At 39.6% G+C, this 25,504-nt stretch overlaps 1 long non-coding RNA gene across 1 annotated transcript; it reads right to left on the reverse strand.

Moving 5' to 3' along the window:
* On the reverse strand, positions 1-23,937 carry LOC115029714 (uncharacterized). The gene is made up of 3 exons (XR_003835264.2): positions 23,863-23,937; positions 20,976-21,045; positions 1-190 (listed from the first exon to the last, which is right to left on the reverse strand). It is a non-coding gene; the product is annotated as an uncharacterized LOC115029714 (long non-coding RNA).
* Between the last annotated feature and the right edge of the window lie 1,567 nt (positions 23,938-25,504).

Here is a 25,504-nt window from a genome sequence, read left to right on the forward strand (position 1 = left end):
TAAGAATGGTACCTCCCACAGTGGGCTTGGTCCTCCTAAATAAAGTAGTAGTCAAGAAAATTGTCCCACAGGTAAATCTGATGGAAGCAATTCTTCAGTTGAGGTACACTCTTCCAAATTATCTTAAGTTTGATGGCCAATATTAACAACTGCTGTGGTTGTCTTATATAGAGAATTTGAAGTGTCAGACCTGCAAAAACAGAGAGTAGATGAGTGGTTATCATGGCCAGGAGATATGAAAAGCTAAGAGAGTAAAAGTTTGCAGTCATGAGTAAGTCCTGGAGATCTATTGCACAACAGGGTAACATATATGTATATGTATATGTATATGTATATGTATATGTATATGTATATGTATATGTATATGTATATGTATATGTATATGTATATGTATATGTATATGTATATGTATATGTATATGTATATGTATATGTATATGTATATGTATATGTATATGTAGTGTGTATATTGTATATGTACAGTATATATGTGTATTACATATTCTTGAAACTTGATAACAGTCTAAATCTTAAATGTTCTTATCACACACAAAATTAGTGTGTAAATGAGATGATGTTTATGGTAATTAGCTTGATTGTAATCATTTGGCAATGTATACACATATTATAATACTACATTTTACCTAGACTAGTTATGCTTTTGCCAATTATATCATAATAAAGCAAAAAAGAATGGGAGTCTTCCAGTGGCCTCTGTTTTCTAATGCATCACTTTAACTGAATGCATAAGCATAACAACACCTGGGAAAACATGCTGAGTCTGCATGAAGAACTTAGTAGTTTGAACACAGGATGCTGATGCCTAAGGCTGCTTTTGATTAGTCAGTATGAATATTTTGGCTGCAACAGTGGTTCAGCTCAAATCTAAAAACCAAAATTGTCCCCATTCCGTTGGCTTGTCATTCTATGCTTTCTATGCCTCAAGAAATGTAGACATGATCTTTCCCTATACTGTCTACCAATCTTTCAATTGAAAACATTTCAACTTTATAGTCTTCTGAGTGAAAGGATTTCATTTAAAATCCCCCAGCTAAAAATGGTATTGTCTTGGCTCTGCTAATATTCCAGATTTCAGATTCCTGTGTTAATCTCTGTTGGCAAAATTCTATCACATTCCATCTGTCTTCACTGTTCCAACCTGCAACTGATGACACTGAAGAGTGACACTATTGGATGTGGAATATTAACAACTACTGAATTAGTAAAAGGTATGCTGTTTTATGTCACCCAGTGTTTTTCTCCATAGCTTTATCTGAAACTACTGTGGGAGGATAGAACAGAACTGATTCCAGTTTAAGTGACTTGTAAAGTTCTTGAATATCTCCCACTCCAAATATTTCACATATTCCTAAAATTCCCTATCCAAAATCTATTGACCTTAAATTACTTCATACCTTCTGCTGAAGAAAAATCCTGTTTTGGTAAGTAAGATGAAGAAGCTCATTCCAACCCCAGAATTAATAAGGCAAGGTGAATAATACAAATGAACAAGAAAATTAAATACTTTATCAAATTCTTCAAAAATATAAAGAGTATCAACTACCAATAAGAGGGATTTAGGACTGGGGCTATAGCGCAGTTGACAGTGCTTGCCTAGCACCTACAGAGCCCTGAGTTCAAACCTAGCACCTCATAAACCAGATGGGATGGTTCATGCCCATACTCCCAGAACATGGGAGGCAACGGCAGGATTTAAGATCAGAAAACGGAATCAAACAAAAATGGTTTTAAAAGAACTGAAGAATTAAGTATAAATTTTATCAAAATGAAGTCTTTGCAAACATAAGGTGACTTAAAAGATAAGCACTATGAAATAAAACTAATTAACTTAAAAGAAATTATGTAGCAAACATGTAGAGTAACCTAAGAAAGAATTAAGCAAAGGGAACTAAATGAATTTAGTAGACTGATAGTGGGGATGGTGAATGAATTGCTGATAACAAGGGGATTTATAACCAACCACCACTCCAGTCTAGTTTTCTTCAAGGTAGATCTGGGGCAGCTTAACTAGATGCACGAACTGCTCAAGGCCCCAAAGCTTTGAACAGTTGGGTCGTGTTGGCCTTCTGAAGAGCTTTTCTAGTTTCTTCCCAGGAATCAGAGGAAGTAATGCCTCCACGATCCCGGCAGCACAATGTCTTCAGGGCAACCTACACATGTTCCTCTTCCACATTTATGTAGTGCTGAGTGAGCATGAAGTACTTCTTTTGCATGGATGAAGATGATTCTATTTATCAACCTCAGTCCTCCATGTGTGTGGCACATCATGTGCATGGCACATCCATGGGCATCCTTACCTATGTGTGCTCACACACATGAAAACATCTGACACATACAAATACCACAATCCACACATACCCATGCAAATTGGCAGGGATAAAGCTATGTATGTGAATAGACTCAGGCGGTGGAAGCTAGAGGAAGACACAAACTCCATGGAGCCACCATAGAGAAGAAGCAAACCTAAGCACGGCACTTGTGGTGGCCTCCGAAGTACAGGTTAGAGACCAGAGGTTACCTGAAATGTGTTGAAGGATTTGGGAGAGAAGCAGACAGGCAATGGAAAGACTTCCAAAGCAGTTGGTGGCTGCAGAAGAAACAAGAAAAAAAGCACCAAGAGTAGCAGCCTCATCTGTCAGTTTAGAGCTTGCCCGGTCACTTAGTTTGGGGGAGAACTTTAGAAGTCATCAACAGAGATCAGAGGCAGCAAATGTTTTTTTTGTTTTTTGTTTTTTGTTTTTTGTTTGTTTGTTTGTTTGGTTGGTTGGTTTTTTTTAACCTTATTATCTTGAAGCAAGAGGGAATAAGGGAAAATTCTAGAAAATAGTCTCTTATGTACTTTTAGATGGGAAACAAAAGAGGATGTGTGGACACACAGCTATCTTGAATAATTTCTCAAGGCTCTGAAATGTGAAGCAGACCCAGTTTCTTAGAACATCTGGCTGTGGTAACTAAAGAAGAGTAAATGATTGAGACCTGGGTATGAGAACACTGTGAGCCCAGTAGTGGGAGTGGTTGTGGGTGGGAGTTTAGGTTTGGTTAGCTTGTGTATGAAGAGCATGGATCTTGTCAAGTTGTTCTCTATGTCAAGGATCTCGGTTGCCCTAAGAAGGTAGTATCCCTGTGATCAGTAGGATTATAGATTTCAAAATATAAACTAAAAGGCACAAGTGTTACAGAGGTAAAACAAAGTTAACATGAGCCTACTTTAAATCTTCTTCTGACAAAAACTTCAGTACTAGCCAACCATATTGATGTATTTTATCAAAAGCAACTTTTGGCATCCATGTGATGTGCCCCTTCTCCCATTTGGTATAGGATATGAATGATGACTTTAGAAAATCATTTCTCAACCCAGAAATGCATCCATTTTACCTTCAGCCTTGCTCACTCCCAGTGCATCGCAAGCCACATTTCTCATAGACAAACCCTTGCTACTTTTCAGAGGGTCCACAGAGCATCCCAGTACTGCTCAACATAACAGGGCTAGAGATCCTGTCCAGAGCTAATATCTCCCAGTTGCTACTTTATGATCTTCACTCTTCTGTACTGCTGTGGCTAGTGACAAGGGGAGGCAGGATATCCTCAGATTGGAGTCATTCTGGCCTGCATTGGTGGGAGTCTAGAACTCCTCCTTGGAATAAGGACGGTTTCATCTTCTGTGTACACTTACAACAGAAAGGAGCCTCAGAATGAACTCAATAAAATACTTAGTCTTTTATGTGCAACTATAGGGACACAAGGATCTCTGAGCTGGAAGAAATCATAATAAGAGGCTAACAATACAAAGTGAATGAAATCGGAGGTCTGCCTCTCTCATTAATAAACAAAGGGAAAAGAGGCCCCTTGGTTTTGCAAACTTTATATGCCTCAGTACAAGGGAAAGCCAGGGCCAAGAAGTGGGAGTGGGTGGGTAGGGGAGTGGGTGGAAGAGGGTATTGGGGACTTTTGGGATAACATTTGAAATGTAAATGAAGAAAATACCTAAAAATAAATAAATAAATAAACAAACTCCAATACTTTGACAATATTAATTTTTCTAAAGAATGGAAATCATGCTAGCTCAACAGGCTGGAAATCAGTATTATAAAGCTAGTTCTTAGGAAGGCAGCTTTCAGAACATGTCCAGCACAGTTCCTCTGAGTCCTGTGTGTGAAGTACTCTGTGAGGTACTGTGCTGAAGTCTGTGGTAGCCTCAGCATTATGGACTTTACTTCAAACCTCTAGGAGGCAACTAAGGGCTACAGCAATAGCCAATATTATTTGAGGAGTTGCTTGAGTTACACTGACCAAAACCTCAAATGGTGGTTTTTCATTTCTATTCCTGGGATTTTTGTTAGATGGTCTATAGCCTTACCAGCTGTCTGATAAGACTTAATGCCTATTAGAAGGGGAATTGTGCCAGCTGAAAAAGGGAAATAATGTCGGGTACTGGAAACCTAGCCAATTACCCTGCCTAGTGAAGTCATGGACCTTAGAGGAAAACATTTTACTGCCACATTCCTAAACCAATATAATTCATAACTGCATTCAAAATATATATGCCCACAGCTCTAACCCCTGACCAAAGAAGTTTCATAGCAGACAGACATCATCACAAAAAGCTACAACTGGTCAGAATGTAAAGAACAATGGACCATGAAGTGCCCACTCCCAGCTGATACATCTACAGAACAATCATTATACCTTAAAGATATGGGCAACATTATGGCAGGAGTGAGAAGGTTGTTAAGAACCAGGAAATCTGTTGCAAAATTCTGTCTTTTCTATGTTACAGAGAAGCTACACCAATAAAATCTCAACAATATGGCTGCCTAAACAAGACCTGAATGATGAGAACATCAGTTGACATATCAACTGTGGCCTCCCTTCCCCCAGCCTGGAACTTGCTTGCTCAAGGGTGGAGCTACCGGCTCATTAGTCCTGCCACGCCTACTGCTGGAACCTGCCTTTGCTGCCTGGAGGCACACACGTGTTCGTCCTGCTACTGGACCCTGAGTTACTTGGCGGGATATTGGGTTCCCTCCCCCTTCCTTTATAACTGAGTGTCTGAAAATAGTAAAATTGAGCCTTGATCAGAATGTTTGTTGTCTTGGCTCCATTGTTTCTTCCGCCCCGTCTAGATTCCTCTCTTTTCAGTTCGAACTGCCATTCTCAGTTGAACCGTTCGTGTTGTGGACTGCGGGCAGGCCGCAACAATCAACATGCATGGAAAATCTCATGGGGCTCATCCCTAGATGAAGAGCTATTGGCAATTATGAATTCTGAGAAAGGAAAAGTTAGTCTTCTTCAGCAATAAGCCCCCTAATTGGTTACACAATATCAAGTGGTTGGCTCCAAAACATACATATACAATCAACACTATACAGACTCAGCAGGTTGTATTTATAGATTTGTGAATAAATCTATAAATACATATTCATATATATATAATAACAATTAAAGATAAAGAGGCCATAAGTTTGAGAAGGAATAGAGAGACATGGGTGGAGTTGCAGGGAGGAAAGAGAGGGGGAGAATGAAGTAAATAAAATCAAAAAAATAAATGAAATAATTTTTAAAATTAACTAGAGTGGCAAAGGTCTTTGTAAGCTTAGGACAAAAAATTTAAAATATTTATTTGATATTTGTTGGCATAAAACCTAAAAATGAAAATAATAAATTCAATTCATGTAGCATTTATTTCTTTTGTGGTTTTAGAAGCTTGAAGACTAGAGCCTGGATCTGGGGGTCTAAAGAAGGAAGGTGAACTTCATTAATGTCTTAGTCTCTTTTTATGTTGCCATCATAAAATATTCTGGCAAAAAAATAAATAAATAAACCCATAAGAGTGAAAAGATTTATTTTTTATTAGGTATTTTCTGTAATTACATTTCAAATATTATCCCCTTTCCTGGTTTCCCCTCTGAAAACCCCCTTTTCCATCTCCCTCTCCCTGCTCACCAACCCAAAAAAAGATTTATTTTGACTTACTGGTCGAAGTAAAATTTATCATAAACAAGGAAATCAAACATGGCAGTAAGAGCTTGAAGCAGCTGGTCACATATTGTACACACTTAGGAAACAGAAAGAGATGAATTCATGCTGAAATTCAGTTCCCTTCCTCCACTTACACAGCTGAAGATCCCAGCGAGGAATAGTAGTATAAAGTGTGAGAGGCCTTCCCCTTTCTATTCATAAAAGCAAGTCAATTTCCCACAGGAATACCCAGATGCACAACTTCCATGGGATTCTAGATTCTATCATGTTGACAACACTATCACTATTGTGTTTATGGGAAATTATACTTAGAGCTGAAAAAGATGAGCACTTTGTGAGTGGGAATGTGCTGGGTAAGGGGACCCAGTGAGGGGTTTATAGTTCTCAAAGCTGGCTTAGGACTCCTATGGAAGTAATGACATAGCTTCAAATGGCAGATTCCATGTATTACGTCTTCAAGAGTCAAAATAAAACAAAACCAACCACAACAATGATAGAACACATAAACTTTCCTACTAAAGATGCAGAACAAAGGAGCAAATATACAAAACTGAGTCCATCTGGAGAAAAGGAAGCAGCAATGTCACAAACAAAGTAATTAAGGATAAAGCTAACTGGTAAGATAGACTTGTAGAGACCTATGTCACTTTATCAGGCTTTGTGATGTATTTTTATCTACAGATTGATAATCATAGTGGTAGCTTACCACTGAGCACAGCAAACAGCACCCTTTTTTTCCTGTGACATGAACTCACTTTTGGTCTTTGTTACACTTTGGTAATTCTGGAAAAACTTTTAAGGAGAAATGTTATGATATTTGTTACAGTGATTTGTGATCAGTGAATCATGATGGTTAGAGCATAGGTGTTTGGAGAGGTTCATGAGCCAATAATAATTTGACTGCTAAATGCATATCTTTTAAGTTTGCTTCTGGAGCCAATCCCTTATGGCTCCCATTCTCTTGGCCTCCCTGTCTCCTGATAACACAGTATTAAGGTAGGTTCAATTAATAACCTTACAATGGCCCAGAAGTGTTCAAGTAAGAGCTGCATGCCTTTCATGTTAAATCAATGCTGAAAATAATTAAAGTTAGTGAGGGAGATATACTCAAAGCCATACTGCCCAAAGGTAGACCTCCAGCACCAAACATTAATTTTGCAACAGTTCTCAAAGGGAATTAAAAGCATTAATTGAGTGAACACACAAAAGCTTAAAAAGCACAGTAACCCAACTGCTGACAGGCAGAAAGTTTTGTTCAGTATCCTGCGTAAAAATCAAAGCAGCTTGAAGCAAAGCAGAGACCCTGGAGGTGAGAAAAGTCTCAGAAGAAAGCTTTGACACTGGCAGAAATGTCTTTGTGACACGAAAGGGAGATGCTGTATGCCACATAAAAGTACATAGTGAGACAGAGAGCAGGTATTGATGGAGAATCCTAGGCAAGGAATGTGGAGTATCTCAGATAATTAATGAAGATAGCTACACATAAAAACATGTTCAGAATAAGAAAAAAATCCCTATATTTTATGTAGATATTCTCTCCAACTTTCTAAGTTAGAAGGAAGTCTGGGTCTGGGTTGATTTTATAAAGCCAACTCTCTTGCAGAGGCTACTGCAGCTATTTGGTGCAAATGTTCCTTTGCCACAATGAAAACCCTTCTCTTCTAAGTTATACAAACTCCACTCTATCAGTGTTTTATAAATGGGAAAAACACGGATGGCAACACAAGTGTTTACAGCATGGCTTAGTGGATATTTCCAGCCCACTTTTGAGATCTATTGCTCAAAAGAGAAATAAAAACTTCAAAAAATATTACTACTCATTGGCGATGTCCCCAGTAACCCAAGAATTACAATGGAGATGCACAACAGAATTAATGACATTTTAATGCCTGCTAATATTCATTTTACAGCCCATGGGTTTAGAAGCAGTTTTGATTTTCAAATCTGTATTCAAGGAATGTGTTCCATAAAGCTGCAGGTGCCACATCGATAGTTATTCCTCTAGTGGATCTGGGAAAAGTGAGTTGGACACCCCTGGAAATGACTGACTTTTCCAGATGTTGGTTACTAAGCTCATGGGTTTTGGGGAATTGGTTGTCAGTAAAGTGATCAGCCATGATGGGGGACTGCAAACAGGTGGCTCTCCCAAGCTCACCAGCCACTAGTCAAGCATAATCGGGATGCTCCAAGTTCATGTACACATGCACTCACACACTACCTGCACACACATGAACACACACCGAAAGAGCACTCATGGTTTATGAGAGCTCAAAACCTTAAACACTGACAGGTACTTGGAAGCAGTTGGCCCCAACCCTCAAGGATTCAAGTCTTGAGTGGAGGAAGTAACTGTAGATGCAGCAGGAATATCAGAAAACATTCCAGGTGAAGCAGGACAAACTTTTAAACTTTTATAGAAATTAGTTGTTACATTTATACTCTCTCTCTCTCTCTCTCTCTCTCTCTCTCTCTCTCTCTCTCTCTCTCTCTCTCTCTCTCTCTCTCTTTGTGTGTGTGTGTGTGTGTGTGTGTATGTGCCTGTATGGAAATCATAAGGTAATTTGCTGGAGTGAGTTATCCCTTTTTACCTTGTGGGTCATAGGGCTCAAATTTATGTCATCGGGATTGGCAGCAAGTTTCTTTGCTTCTAAGCCATTTCTTGTACCAAGGTGAGCTATTAATAGAGAAGGAATTGTGTCTGTTTCATCGGCTTTCTCTAGGAAAATATGAATATTTATTTATCTGTAGTAGAGCACCAACAACAGAGCAAAGTATAATTCTACTAAAGTACAGCTTGTTGAACTAATGGTTTTATTAAGTTAACTTTATTAAGAATATGTAAGGGTCACTTATGACCCCCAAACTGCTATATTCCTGAAAAATTTCACCATATCATGGATGACAACTTCATGTAAGCTACATCATCGCGTACCCCCCCCCCCCCATCAATTAGCCTTCCATCGCTTCGGAATCCTAAGATCTTCCCACTTTCTCTTCTGTGTGGTTCCTGGGCCTTGAGGGTAGGGGTTCGATGGAGACATCCAAATTAGGGCCAAGCTTTCCACTCTCTGCAGTTATAAGTCTATGTTACTCATCATTTACTGCAAGAAGATTCTCTGGAGAGGGTTGATCTGAACTATCAGTAAAGCAGAATGTCTCTAGGAAACATGTTATTGCTATGTTCATTTAACATAATAATAATACTGTTTTCCTCTAAGGCCCATAGCCTATATATAGTCTCAGGCTATTGGACTCATTAACAGTGTCAGTGTGGGTTCCAGGTCATAGAACACACCTTGAATCCAACCAAAAAGTAACTGGTTACTATCATCATAACCGTTGCGGTACTATTGAAACAGTCTATCTTGCAGGCTGGTTGCTGGTAGAGTTCACAGGTTGAGATTTGCAGCTGGGGGATGATTACTCTCTCCTCAAGTCATATATTTAGTACATTATAGTGCTGTGAATGGCACTCAGTAGGGTGACGTTTCTAGTTGGGCAGCAGCCTTACTTGTCTATGTCTAGTGACAAAAAGCGGTGTGTTCAGCATTAGGGTCTTCCCCTCAGCTTGTGGAGAGTAAATAAGAGCCTTCTCAATAGCCTGTAATGTTTACATGAGTTTACTCAACCCCTTTGATGAATGACTCAAAGAAATAATATCCTCCATTCCTGGCACTGGGGGTTACATTATCTACTTGGGGTATTATTCCCTTCATTATATGGTAACTCCATTCAAATCTCTTTCATACAGTTTAGTCTATTTCTAAAGTAGGCTTCTATATGGCTTTACAAAAGGCTTTTAGCATCAGTTGCCTCTCCTCCCCCCAACCCCCGCTCTTCCCCTCCCCATTTAATCTCATTCAATTCCCCTTTTATCCTTTTATTACACCATATTCTATTCTCCTTCTTTAGAAGATCCTGTTCTCTACCCTGGTTCTGTATGAAGTACTTAACCTGTGTGGTTATTTGAATTGAAGCTCACATTTAAAGCCTTAAAGCTAAAAATCTCTCTATATAAGATTAAACATGGACTGTTTGAGTTCTTGAGTCCCCCCATACTACAGGGATATAAAAATGAGTAAACAACGGTTGTGGGGAGACTCTGACCATAAGCACTGCAAGAAAGGCAGATGTCAAGACTGCCCGCTGCCTGAAGGCTGTTCAGAGAAACCCAGGGCTACAGCTTTTACAAAGTATCAGCCCTGTTGGGGGAAGGTGTCATTTCAGCGATGCAGCTCCTTTTGACATATTCTCCTTGTAATACTCCTGATACTCCTGTTAGTAAGTAACCTAATAAAATTTCATTGGTTCACCAAGTTAAACATTAATAGATTTGTTATTTTTGTCCGTTGTTTGTTCCACTTTTAGTTGAGAGGTGTGTGTGTGTGTGTGTGTGTGTGTGTGTGTGTGTGTGTGTGTGTGTGTTACATCTTCCTAGGGTATGGTCTTTCAGACAATAATCTCCATTGGCCTCCAGAGAGAGAATGACCCCCACTGCATCGCATTAGTAACAGATGCCTCACTTCTCTGCCACTATCACAAAGCATGGGTCACTCATTACTGGGCCCAATTTACCTATCTAGAGAAAATATGACCACTGTCACATAAAAGGAATCATGTTAACTAAACCTGCTTCCTTATGGTACAAGCCCTTCCCCTCCCTTAACAAAACACCTTGTTTTATCTTAAAAGAGGGGAGAGTGGGGACTGAAACTATATCAGAACCCTGTCATGGTGCTACTGTAATCACTAACAAACCTCTGGCCTGAAGGTTTATTCAACTGAACACCTCTCTAAGACATAATAACTACCTAAACTGATATACAATCAGCTCAAACTTGCCATGAACCAAAGACATATTTTACAAAAGTAAGAAAAGAAATCCTAAAATTTGAATGGTTTCTCAAAGGGCCATGAATAGCCAAAACAATCTTGGGGGAAAAAAGTTTGCATGACAGAATTTCCCTAATTCCCTACATTTTTTAGTAATAAAAATAACAAAAAAAAAAAAACCTTGACTTTAGTGTGAAGACAGATAGGATAAGTTTAGAAGACAATGGACTTGTCTGGAGAGCCCAGAAACATATCCTAAATCCACAGTCAAATGATTTTCAACAAATGTGCAAGGGCACCCATTGGGAAAGAGCAATGCTCACAACAAATGTTCTTTAGCTTCTGGATTCGTACCTGCATAAGAATGATGTTGAACTCACAATAAAAATAATCAATGCCATTAAGTGGTTAAGTAGGGCTAGTGAAGTGCCTTAACAGGTAAGGGCACTTGCTAAACAAGCCTGACATACAGAGTTCAACCCCCAAGACCCACATCATGGAACAAGAGAACAAGGGCCCACAAGCTGTTCTCTGATCTCCACATGAGTGACAAGGTGTCAATACAGATTTTGTGATCCATGGGAAAAGTAGTTTGCTTGCTTAAGCACAATACAATCCACAGTGAGGAACAAACTTACAGTTGCCTTAATATAGTCCTGTCTTGTGATGATGTAAAACACTTTTGGACATAATTTCAGAATTGAAGAGGTTCATAAATATGATTGAAATGCAAGCTGGTATTTGTCCTGCATCAGAGACAACCCAAGGACTGCAGATTAAATGGTTTTTAGTTTAGTTAAAAGCTGTGATTTCCTGGGTGGCAGCAAGTACCTCTGGGAATTCTGTAGCAGTCCATCACGCTGAGTTAGCAAGAGTGCCATACTCAACTTCATTGCTTTGGATTAAAGTGGGAAACTTTTGGTTTATCAGCAACTGTGCCTTCAACCACTCTGGGTATAGACTTGAAGTTTTGCAGAGCAGAGAAGGGGACAGAGGGTAAACCTAGAGAACAATGGAAGGCAGAAACTAGATAGAAGTACATGTGGGGTGAGGGTGGCCTGCATGACTAGACTGGAAAGCAGTCACAGGCTGGCCTGCCATGACAGACTGACTGGGCCTCCATAAAATGAAGACAGGTGGATTTAAAACCAAGATCACATTACAGTTGATATTCACCTGTTATTACCAGAATAGCCTTTGTTCAGAACCTTATCTGTGCCCCAGAACTAAAAGTTTGACTGAAACTTGTAAAATTAAATTGACTAAACTAAAATTGAAAATAAGCAAAGCAATCAGGAAGTGAGAAGAGAGGAGCTACTCAGGACAGAGAGTGAGCAAGGTCTAGCCTCTTTGTACTGATTCATCATTATATAATCCTCAAAAAAGCAGGATGGGGAGAACATGGAGACACAAGTAGGACTGTCTAACTTAGAGGCATTAAAACAGAAGCAAGCCCATAGTGAGGTTGGGGTGTAATTGCTTGTGGACTTGGTCTCAAGATCAAACAGAAGCAGAGAGAGTAAGACAGAGTGGTAAGGGAAGGAAGGAAAAGAAGGAGGGAGGGAAGGACAGACAGACGGACAGGCAGGCAGGCAGCCAGGGACAGTTGGGTGCTGGGCTATGTTTGTGATAAACAATATCTAATATTTGGGGGGCCCTCTAGTATTTAAGGGCACTAATACGCACCAACAAATCTTGTTAAAAAATCAAATATCTTCATGGGGCAGGTAGCTTCATTTCAAACCCCAGTGATGGATGTGTTAAGAACAGTGTTTGCTGCACCGTGGTTTAGCACCCGAAAGCTGCCCAGTGCTGCCTGCCTTTCAAAGGAAGCACATTCTGTTTCTTGTCTCCTTTCATCCTTTCTTCACTTCTTTGTTTCTTTCTTTCCTGTTTTCCTGCCTTCTTATTCTTTCTTCCTTGCCTTTCTTCTTTTCTACTTCTTGGCTTAGTTTGCTCATCTGTTTTTTCTATTGTGTGGTTGCTGCCAGACCCTATGTTTTCTCTTAGGAATGATGATGCTGTTAATGCCTTTCATAACACCTGGGAAGCAAAGTTTGTTTCATAGTCTGATTTAATCTTTATCCACAGATGATGTGTTGTTTGGAAAATGACATCATTTGTCTATTCTCTGTGCCTACTGCTGATCCTTGCAATCCTGTCCATCTGTCTCTTGTCTGTCCCTGAGTATGGCTCTCACTCCCATTCTTCTCACTTAAGAAAGGACCCAAGAATCCCTGGATGTCTCTCTTGGATCTTTATACTGTCTGAAAATATTCTTCATGGTTTCCAAGCTTATCTTCAGACTGTCCTTTAAGACAACAGGAGACTAAAGGATCTGTACACACAGCTATCCTCCACTGGTGAGGACTTCCTTTGGGGCCTCGGTTTTCCTCTTCTGAACCCCACTATAATAGAAAAGAGTGACTTCCAACAGCTCCAAAAGGAGAAAGCCTAAGAGGTATGCTAATCCTGTCAGAAAGTCACAGCTATCCAAACTGCTCACTGCATTTCCACTGCTAGGAGGAGCAAAGGAGATTCAACAGAATTGACTACCAAGATTTCAAACCATAAGATTTTTTTTTTATTTTTTTTATTACATATTTTTCTCAATTACATTTCCAATGTTATCCCAAAAGTCCCCACACCCTCCCCCACAACTTCCCTACCCACCCATTCCCATTTTTTTTTTTTTTTTTTTTTTTGGCCCTGGCGTTCCCATGTACTGGAGCATATAAAGTTTGAGTGTCCAATGGGCCTCTCTTTCCAGTGATGGCCGACTAGGCCATCTTTTGATACATATGCAGCTAGAGTCAAGAGCTCTGGGGTACTGGTTAGTTCATAATGTTGCACCTACAAGGTTGCAGATCTCTTTAGCTCCTTGGATACTTTCTCTAGCTCCTCCATTGGGGGCCCTGTGATCCATCCAATAGCTGACTGTGAGCATCCACTTATGTGTTTGCTAGGCCCTGGCCTAGTCTCACAAGAGACAGCTATATCAGGGTTCTTGCAGCAAACGCTTGCTAGTGTATGCAATGCTGTCATTGTTTGGAGGCTAATTATGGGATGGATCTCTGGATATGGCAGTCTCTAGATGGTCCATCCTTTTCTCTCAGTTCCAAACTTTGTCTCTGTACTCCTTCCATGGGTGATTGTTTCCAATTCTAAGAAGGGGCAAAGTGCCCACACTTTGGTCTTTGTTCTTCTTCAGTTTCATGCGTTTTGCAAATTGTATCTTATATCTTAGGTAGCCTAAGTTTCTGGGCTAATATCCACTTATCAGTGAGTACATATCATTTGAGTTCTTTTGTGATTGTGTTACCTCACTCAGGATGATGCCCTCCAGGTCCAAGCATTTTCTTTATTTACATTTCAAATGCCCTTTCCTAGTATCCCCTCCAAAAATCCCCTATCCCCTTCCCCTCCTCCCCAACCCACCTACTCCCATTCCTGGCCCTGACAGTCCCCTATACTGGGGCATAGAACCTTCACAAGACCTAGGGCTTCTCCTCCCATTGATGACCAACTAGACCATCCTCTGCTACATATACAGCTAGAGCCACAAGTTCCACCATGCGTTTCCTTTGATTGGTGGTTTAATTCCAAGGAGCTCTGGGGGTACTGGTTAGTTCATATTGATGTTCCTCCTATGGGGCTTCAAACCACTTCAGTTCCTTGGGTACTTTCTCTAGCTCCTTCATTGGGGACCTTATGCTCCATCCAATGGATGATTGTGAGCATCCACTTCTGTATTTTCCAGGCAGAGCCCCTCAGGAGTCAGCTATATCTGGCTCCTGTCAGCAAGCTCTTGTTGTCATCTGCCATAGTGTCTGGGTTTGCTAAACCATAAGATTTTAACACTATATGCAAAGTGTATATTTGTTTATTCATACCTTTGCTTTATACTAAATATAAGGCTTGTTGCTTCCAAAGGACTAATTTTTACCTCTTTGAAGATTCAGTGATCCCTGCTGAGGATGCACTCTGCATAGAAGATTAAAATGCTCAGATACCTATTTCTTTCATCTCGCTGTTTGAGGTCTAGTATTTCTGAGTATCTCTAGACTGAAAGTTCTGAGTCTGCCTTGCCTGTTTGGCTGTGGACTCAGTATGTATATGCTATTTCATGTTGTTTTGCTAAATGAATTCTTGAACTAAATACATATTCTAGAATGATTTAGCTCATTTATCCCCAATTACTTATAAAATTGGCTGAAGAGCTAACAAAAGAGGTCCTTCTGAAGCAGGATGAGAAGTGATGGCTTAAATGTGAGCTGTCTCTTGTAAGCTCCAGGGTTTGTACACTTGGTCCCCAGCTGTTGGTATTTTTTGGAAAGGTTGTATGTGGAAGCTTCAAGAGACAGAGCCTGCTGGATTGGAGGAAATGGCCCACTGTGGACACACTATGAGGCTTTCTAGCCCATTTCCACTTCCTTTATGTTCTTGACTTCCTGACTTCTGATGCAATATGACCAGCTGACTTCCCTTCCTTCTGTCCTGCCTCACAGAGATGGATTCTATCCCATGGAACTATAAGCTAAAGTAAATGCTTCCTTTTTTAAACTCTTTCTTGTCAGATGCTTGTTCAAAGCAATTTTAAAACACCACTAATACAGAAACAGAAGACAAACTGGAGACAGAAATTCTTTACTTTGGTTGCCTTAAATTCAAAAAACTATCCTAGAGAGATGAGACTGGTACTAGTTCTCTCATATTTGGTTCAGCTCAAGCTGCTCTTTGTGATTGGCTTAGCTTTCCTTGGCCTCCTGGAACAAGCCTGCCATATTTCCTACATTACTCTCCCAAGTGATAGGCATTAGCTGTTTAGGGAGGGCCCTGAAAGGACTGGGAGAGTGCAGAAGAGCTCTCAACAGAAAGACCCAGTTGCTTCTGAAATCCTTTCTCAGGGCTTTAGGGAAAGAACTATGTCTAACAGGAAACAGCCAGCTCTCTATAGTCCAGTGACTTGGGGCAGCAAAGGGAAGGATACACCAGACTCTTGTCAACTGTGCTCAGGCTCTGCGTGTTCTATAGGCCAGGTCCTATCAGAATTGAAGAGAATTAGTCTTTTGAAATTTAGTGCTAGTGTTATGAACTTCCTTGTCTCTGATATTCCTCTCAAAGATATATGCTGCTTTGGTTTGATGAAATCATTAATCTATAGCCATTAAATGACCAAAAATAAATTGTGAATTGAAATTAAATTCAGTTCTGATGGCTAATGTATTCTATTTCATCTTAATGCTGTTATCAGGCAAAGTTTTCAGGTGATATGAACAAAGGAGGGTACAGGTAAAAGGCAGGACCTAAGCCATGATGTGTTCTAGCGATTACCTACAATGAGATATAATCTCATCTGTGCCCGCAGAAGATCAAGAAGTTAACTAAAGACAAAAACTTTTTTCAGAGAGAACTAAACTTACTCATTCCTTAATGTTCACCTTGGAAGCTATTTAAAACCTGTCCAAAATCATGGAAGATACTTAGGCATGGATAGGACCTCAGAGGCATTGAGACATGGAGAAGGAAAACAAGCAATGATATTATAGAATGAGATTGTCTTCTTTTAAACTGGGTGAGCATTTCTCATGATAATTCTGTCACTTGAGCTGTTTTCTCCCTCCAGGACTCAAAGTCTATTTTAGGGGATGGTGCACCTTTTTGCTGATGATGCACCTCTCTATGATATCTCAAGATTGCCAATGACTTCATTTCCTTTATAGCTTTCCACCAACACCTTAGAACTAACTTAAATTCAAGTTATTTCAGTTCATCCTACAGTTGTATTTTCATTGCTTATGAAAAAAATAGATCCTGAGATGGTAAATCTGAAAACCATACAGCAAAGTGTTTTGTAGTTGCCCCTGAGATACCAAGGCAGTTATCTGGGAATGACAGGAGAGCCATATCCAGTCCCATACACAAAATGAGCATCACAGAATTTGACCTTGTGCCACTCACTACTTTTTATTATCATGGCTCCTCTCATTCCTCAAATACCTTGGCAAGCTTCCCCTGTCTTTTTCCATCTCCCCATTGTCTATGACCTGCTACGTACAGTGTATTTTTCCTGAGCTCTGCTTGAATGCTATTACTGTGTTCTTAAGATACCAATGCCCCTAAACAGCACTGACCTCCAAGTGACAACTTAATCTTTTTTACTTTCTCGTCCACACCTACGTAGAGTTATCCCTGCACAAACAAACCAGGACAAAAAAAAAAAAACTCCCCATCCCTTCAATAGGGAAAATAAAATCTCAGGTGTATATTTGCATAAACTTGTGGAAAGTTATCACTTTCTTTTTTTCACATTTTATTAGATATTTTCTTTATATACAATTTCAAATTTTAAATGTTATTCCGAAAGTTCCCTATACCCTCCCCCTGCCCTGCTCCCCTACCCACCCACTCCTTCTTCAAGTCTTTCAAGAGGATGCTATCCCTAGGAAAGCCAAAGATCTTCTTTCTGGTTTGTTTAATATTTTTTTGTCTCTTCCCATTTCCTAGGGTCAAGGATATGATAGGAGAGTCTGGTATCAGCAGCCACTAGGGCTGCCTGTAAAGAACGAGGGAAGGTTGACAATGTCAAGTAGCTGACAGATAACAATTCAGGAGTATACATATAATAACATGCAGCATTGCTGTGTATTAAGGAAGCCTAGAACTAACTGTTCACTTGCTTGAGGATCTTATGGTAAGGAAAGCCTCTAGCTAGGTCAAGGTACTTCAAGTGTGGAGTCAAAGCTACATTTAGGTTACAAGAATGAAAATAAACCTGCCTCAGATACCCTGCATACCTATGAAGATATACATTACAATACTACTCCTTCTGGGTCACTGAGGTGCCTCTACCCAAAAGGACATACATCTGTGTGTGACTCTTTTTCTTTGGTAGGACAGATGCAGAAGATCTCAGAATGTGTTCAGTCCAGAAACATTTGCCTTTGTTGCATATTACACTATCTAATTGAACATGGCAAGGTCAGCTGAGTTCTCATGTATCAAACGGGAGATGTGCTTGCATACTTATTTGAATTTAGTCTCCAGGGTCTACCAATAAAGTAAATGTCTACAACTAGTGCTTTGTCTACAGAGTATCTTATTTTAACTGCATTTTCCATAGGTTAGTGCCTGTCACAGAAGAAGTTGGATAAATCAGCATGTATAAAGAGAACTGAAGGTCAAAACATATGAACAGGTAACCATGGCCTTTCACAGCTTATCAGGCTTGGCTCCCAGCACGACAGCTCCCATGAACACAGGCCTCAGCACTACTTCCTCGCTAGGAAAGAGAAGTGCAACCTACCATGCATCCTCGCCACTATTCCCTCAGTCCTTAGCTTACTGGCTATAGGTAGAGGATCCTCAGCAGTGATAAACTTGGTTACTCTTTACTAGCCAACAAACATCACACACAATGTTATCACAAAGAACTATAAGCCAAGCTATGCTATCCAGATTCTCCTTTAGTTAGAATATATAACAATGTACAGAGGATTATATCCAAGACATTTTATCAATTGGGACATTTCTCGTTTTCTGTAGAACTGTGTATGATGCAATACATTGCTATGTATTTTTAAACATAAAATTTTTAGAAAGTGTCATTCAGGTTTGCTTGATGAAGCCTTCAGTCATTCCATCAAAGATCGTTTTAGATTCTAATGAACACTGTGGGGTTTTCAAAAGAGAGGAATCTACTGAAACACAGGTAACAGCATTACAATGTTCAGCCTCACATCTCCCTTGCATCTTCTGGAGTTTTGTCGCCCCATTCTGATAGGCTCCTCACTAATTCTTGCAGCACCTACTAGCATACCATCCAATGATATAGTTTTATTCATGTAAAATAGACATAGAGCCCTATCTTTCTCTGCATCTTGTCTTTTTATTAAATTAATTTTTAAAATTAATTATTTTAACTATTCACCTCCTAAATGTCACCCCATCTCAGACTCCCCTTGAGTTCCTCACCCCATTCCTATTCCTCTTTGCCTCTGAGAGGGTGCTCCCCATTCTCCTCTGCTCATGGACATCCCCCTTACCTGGGGCATCAAGTCTCTACAGGATTAAGTACATTCTCTCCCACTGAGACCAGACAAAGCAGTCCTCTGCTACATACATGCTTTGTGCCCTAGATCAACCCTGTGTATCTTGGTAACTCAGTCTCTGGGAGCTCCTAGGGTCCAGGTTAGTTGAGGCTCTTGGTCTTCCTATGGGGTTGCTCTCTCCTTTAGCTCCTTCAATTCTTCCCTTAAGTCTTCCATAGGGCTCCCTTACCTCAGTCCAGTGGTTGGCTATAAGTATCTACATCTGTCTCAGTCAGCAGCTGGTAGAGCATTTCAGAGGACAGCTATGCTAGTCTTGTCTGTAAACACAACATCACATCATCACACAGCATCAGTAATAGGGTCAGAGTTTTGTGCCCATTAATGAGATGGATCCCAAGTTGGGCCAGTCACTGAACTTTCCTTTATTCTCTGCTCAGTTTTTGCCCTTGCATGTCTTTTAGACAGGAACAATTCTGGGTCAAAATTTTTGAAAATGGGTTGGTGACACCCATCGCTCCACTGGAGGCCCTGTCTATCTGCTGGAAGTGGTCTCTTCAGGTTTTATCTAGCTACTGTGGGCATTTTGGCTAAGGTCACCCCAATTGGATCCTGGGAGCCTCTCACATCCCAGGTCTCTGGGATTTTTCTAGAGGATACCATCCCTATTCCCACCCCTGCTGCTGCATATTTCCATTCATTGTCCTGACCCTTTGAACTTCTTTCCTGTTGCCAGTGATGCCTGATCCTGCCCCCTTTTTCCCTTCCACTCCCCTCTCAGACAAAGGTCCCTCCCTCCCTCTGAATCCCATGATTACTTTATTCCTACTTCTAAGTGGGATCAAAGCACTCTTTCTTGGGCCTTCTTTCTTGTTTAACTTCTTATGGTCTCTGGATTGTATCATAGGTATTCTGTACTTTTGGGCTAATATTGTTGTGATACACACACACACACACACACACACACACACACACTGCTGGCAGAGCACTCAACAGGCCTCACAAGTTGTAAGCAGGTATTCTACATCTAACTCACATCTCCAGCTATTATGTAATATCCTGCAAAAATTCACTTCTGTGTCCATACTATATTCTACATATGTCCATCTATGGCAGACATAATGAAGACTATTTGTAAACATGTGCATAAAGCCCTTCCATTCATAACAATTCTCCACTTTATATATATTTATATTATATTTGTGGATTTATTAATCATGCTATGTAATTCAATCATAATAATAATATTTTGAACACTGTTTCCACCAACTTTATTGACATAGAGTAGACCAATTTCCATATTTTAAAGTACATGATGTGGATATATATATATATATATACATATATATATATATATATATATATATTACTAGAATCAATCTCATTCGAATTTCCATCACCTCATATACTTATAATTCTGTGTGGTGAGAACAATTCACACCTAATCGCATAATAAATTCTAAGTATTCAGGAAGACTAGAATGTATGAGTCCATTCTAGGCATTAGACTTACAGAAAAGATTGACTGTGTAAATTTTTCTTCCCCTTCTCTGACCCATCCCCTGGCAACCCCCATTGTACTCAGTTGTTCTGTGGCTTTGACTTAAACATAGATTCCATGGGTAAGTAACATAATGAGGGCTTTGTTGTCCTGTGCCTGGTTATTTTGTTTAGTAGAACAGTCTCCAAGTTGACCCTTGTTGGAACAAAGCCAGAATTCTCTTCTTTATTAAGACAAAGCAACACTGAGTGTGTGAGATATAAATAAAAATGCAGGTAATTGTACCTTTTCTGTGCCCATTTCCCCATCAGTTGACACTTACGTTGATTCCAAAGCTTGGTTCCTGAAAATAATGCTGCACTGAACACTGGCTTTACTTTATTTACATTCATTTCCCTCATGCCTTTATTTTGACCTTAGTCATTTGACTTAAGCAATTCTTATGAAAGATATATAAATGAGTTTCATTTTCTTAATCTAGTATGGCAAGAACTGAATGTAGCATATTTAATGGAATGAGTCAGTAGTCCCTCTTAGCTTTACTCTGAATTCTTTTTGTTTCTTTCCGCAGTGTTCTCTGGTGTTATAACTCACTGTGCATTAATTACTTTTCCAATTCAGCAATATTTGCTACTCCTTTCTTCTCGCAGTTGAACAATTGCTCCTACAGAAAAAATAAAAGAAAGAAAAAAACTTAAGAGCACAAACAGATGGTTCTCAGGCTCAATAAGTTCCACAGGTCAGTTATTATTATTAGTGTCCTTTCTTCCCACTGAAAGCTTCTACTTTGTATCCTCACCGTGGCCTCCCTCTTCTGATGCACTGATGGCTTCTAGATTTGTCTGATGTGGCTCACTGCACAGTCAATAGCAATTACACTTTTAGCTTTCCTGATTTGTCATTCATTTTGTTTCAGGTGACCTCTGAGCTATTTAAATTTAAATGTGTTACATTTCATTGTTCACTATTGCTTCCTGTATGCATCTCTCCTATCTTGCTCAGAGATTTGAGGATTATTATCGAATATTTTTCTCAGACATAAAAAATATGTGGTGTTAGTGGGTATATGAATTCTGATATATCTTCCTGTTTTCTTATGAGATGAAAAGATTGCAAGCCAAGAATCCTATATAAACAAAGAATGCCATGTTAAGTCAATATTTCCTTCTGCCTGTATGGAAGCCCTGAGAAAATAATAAATAAAAACTGCATGGCAGTTCCTTCTAAAGAGATGTGTCTATCTTTCCTTTGTGTTTCTCAAGTTTTCTAATCTAAGTCCTTTGTGTATGGGCTTTAAAAAATATGAGTAAACTTTGTGTAAGTAGGTATTTTATCATCAATCCATACTTGAATTAAATGATCCTCAAACATAGTTCCAGTCTTGATTTCAAAAGATCTTCCTCTATTAATATTGCTTTCTCTATATATAAATGACATACACCCAACTCTTCATAATTAAGACTTGAACTACTTATTACTTAATTCATAAATTCCATATATAATATATATTTCTATTAGAATACCATATTATCTGAAAATTAAATTTGTATATTTCATATAAATAAGTCATACATCTTCCAACTCTCTTCTTTTCCTCTTAGGATGTCTTCCTTCTTCTATCTTATGTGTAATTTTTTTAAAAAAATGTTAGTACAAATCTTACATGGAGGACCAATAGTCAGATTCATTATTCATTTACTCAAGTGTTTAGATAAGATATCATTGCTTTAAGCTCCAGAGAATGAATTTGTTACTCTTGAATATTCTTGAAAAGAACAGACCTGAGATGACTTAATAATTAAGTTGCCATCATTCTCCTCTGTAGCATTAATTCACTGGAATTTTGAATTGCTTTGGTAGGGTAGAACATATGACAGCATGGAGTTACATGCTAATTACCCTCCAAAAAATTAACTTGCACAATGTAAGGAATTACTTAGAATCCCCTCCCGAGGTCAATGGAAGGCCAAGTGCTTTCTGGGAAGCTGTCAACCATTGCCCTGGATATGACACAAGTGTATGGTGCAGAACCTGCAATCAGAAACTGTCCCTAACACAAATGATAGTTGTGGCATCATGATAGCTAATAATCTCTAAGCTGTCAACTTGACTTCATCTGGTACCAATTAGCAGATGAGCATCAAGCATTGAGGGCATGTGTAAGGGATTAAGATACTTGAAGTAGAAAGATACACTTTAACTATGAACAGAGCCTTCGAGTAGTTTCCCAGGTATAAGACATCCAGAGCAAAAACATTGGCTCTTTTGACTTGCTGTCTTCACAGCATACTAGTGAGTTCATCTACCATATTGCTGCAGCTATCACTGCTAGTGCCATTCGTTGGTGACATCAAAACTCAGTTTCTTTAGCCTTCCAATTTGAACACCATATCTCAGAAACCCTCCAAGCCTCCAACACTAGATTGAGAGTCCTAATCACCCAAGCTGGTGGACTAAGCAGGCACTGACTCTCATCCTCCCCAGTTTTATAACAGCCATCGATCAACAGCCTCTGACCACATAGTGTAAACTACCTAATCTATCCTCTTTTTATATGAACTTATTATATTGTTTAAGTTCCTCTGAAGAGCCCCAACTAATATACCCCTCCAATATGCATGGAATATCTGAAGTAGAGGGGAGAGAGCATTGGGAGTTGTGACCAAGAATACTCCTGTAGGATTGAGTTGTAAGAATTCTTGGTCATGAAGACCAGCTAACAAGACTTAACAAGCAGTAGCTGATTGATTGAGTTGCACAGTACTTGGACAGTGTTTTCTCCATTCCCCAGGGACATGACAATCTCAGAGCTAACATGGCACTTAGAAGCCACAGGAAGCTTTGCTGAGCAAAGCTGTATTGCCTGAGTTGCCATGGTAGATTATGGGCTGCCTCATTATATCCTGCAAAGGATGGATCTTCAAAATGACTGTAGAGTGCTGAAAACTTAGCCAAGCAGAAACCATAATTGTGCTTGCTATGCTGAAGAATCTTTGCTAGAGCAGACTAATGGGTAAATTATATGCAGCCAGTCCATATGGTTGTGCTTTTGGTCTACAGAACCCATAATACACAGGCCTGGGGGAAACTCCATTCACATGTAATAGACAGTGCTTATGAGGTGTGACAACAGACCTTCACTGCCAAAGTATAATCAAAAGGCAGAGCCATGTAGATATATGAAGAACTTATTGATCCACTATATCCATGTCAACAGAACTAGGCTGTGTTAGAGGTGGCACACTAGGGGACTTAGAGGTGCTTTCAAGATTTATCTATTTGCCCTTAATAGACTATCTAAAGACTTAGTAGCCACATTATGGTAGATGTCTCCAAAGAAAAATAACAATTGCTACATCTTATATGCATCCTTATAAAAAAAAAGAAGCAAAATACTTTTCAACTTTTAGAGCTTTGCATTTGTAACTTTCATCTGACTCATAAGCTGCTACCAAAGCTACTAGTTTTAAGTGGTACTTACAGCAGAAAAGTGTTCTTTGCAATTCTGGCCTGTGATGCAAGCAGCTTTAGATCTTCCAACCAATGACTGTGCAGACAGTTGCAGACCGTAATGTAGCATTTTCCTCTGAATTGAACTACTACATCCTGGAAGGAAGTTTATTAAGACTCAGGAAGTAACCAAACTTAGGTATCTCAAGGAGTTCAGAAAATAAAAATCACAAGGTCTCTCCCCAAGGTTATATAAGCAGTAACATTTGCTGCCGAGGATTCTGATTACAGACTTGTCTGTGTGGAGATCATCCAGGGGTGCAGCTTTCCTGAGCTGTGACTCATGGTGTCCATTTTTTTTCTCTGATGCAGCTACAATTTGAATCATTCATGCTGTATGTAACTCCTTACCCATGTTCCTGTGACTTGTGACAGTAAAGTCATTGCCTTATTCACCTAGACCTTTGAAGAATTCTTCCCTTGGTATGTTGTTGGTACCCTTTGGAGCATAGATGGTTATTTGTTCATGTCATCTAAGGACAGTCAGAGAACACAATCATATGAACTGTTTCATTAGAGAGTTTATGAAGAATTTCTGAGGTACTAAAATAACCTCATGTTAATTAGACATCTTGAGAAATTAATTCCCAACAGAACACCATGCTGGTGAAAATGGAATTTTGGTCACAGAGGCAAAGTTATGTTACCACACAGATGAGAACTTCAGCCAGACCCTAAATCAGTAGTTCTCCAGCTGTGGGTCACAACCCCTGTGGGGTTGCATATCAGATATCCAACATATCAGATAGTACATAATGAAGTAATAACAAATAATTTTATGGTTGGTGGCTGCCACAAAACATGGGAAACTGTATTAAAGTGTTGCAATATTAGAAAGGACGAGGTCCACCACAGAAGAATGGAACCAGGACAAACACACACACAGAGTCCTTTCTGTCTGGGGTCAGAGACAACCTGACCACTGACATGTGTATCAACAAGCACATGGCTCTGTGGGAGTCTCTATCTGATTGTTTACCCCCAAACAAACCGTGGACTTTCCAGGCACTTGTCTCAGCATAAACCATGGAGCATGTAGTGCCCTTTAATCTAATGTAGCAAGGCCAAAGTATCTATACATAGCTCCCTGAAGTATAACTCCTCCCACTCTCTAAAGCTGAAGTTTCACTTAGACTCTGAAGGACTGTTGGTGACATTAACAACCCTTTTACCTGAGGAACAATCTGATTCCACCCCTCTCTCAAACCATATCCATTTTTACATGAAATCTAGCAAAAGTAACCATTTATCTTATCACCGTTTTGCCAGGTCATTTCTAACACATCATAATTAGTCACAATTAGTGAGTCCTGTTTATCTAACATTACAAAAACGGGAATAGTAGTTTTTTATTGGATATTTTCTTTATTTACATTGCAAATATTATCCCCTTTCCTACACCCCCCCAATACCTCCTATTCCATTCCCCCTCCCACTGCTTCTATGAGGATGTTCAACCATCCACCCTCCCACTTCTGCCTCCCTGCCCTCACATTGCCCTACACTGGGGCATCAAGCCTTCATAGGACCAAGGGCCTCTCCTCCCATTGGTGCCCAACAAGGCAATCCTCTGCTATATCTGCAGCCATGGGTCCCTCCATGTGTACTTTTGG

The sequence above is a fragment of the Mus caroli genome, unplaced genomic scaffold, assembly GCF_978045245.1.
Source record: "Mus caroli unplaced genomic scaffold, Mus_caroli_1 scaffold_2, whole genome shotgun sequence".
Taxonomy (NCBI): Eukaryota; Metazoa; Chordata; class Mammalia; order Rodentia; family Muridae; genus Mus; species Mus caroli.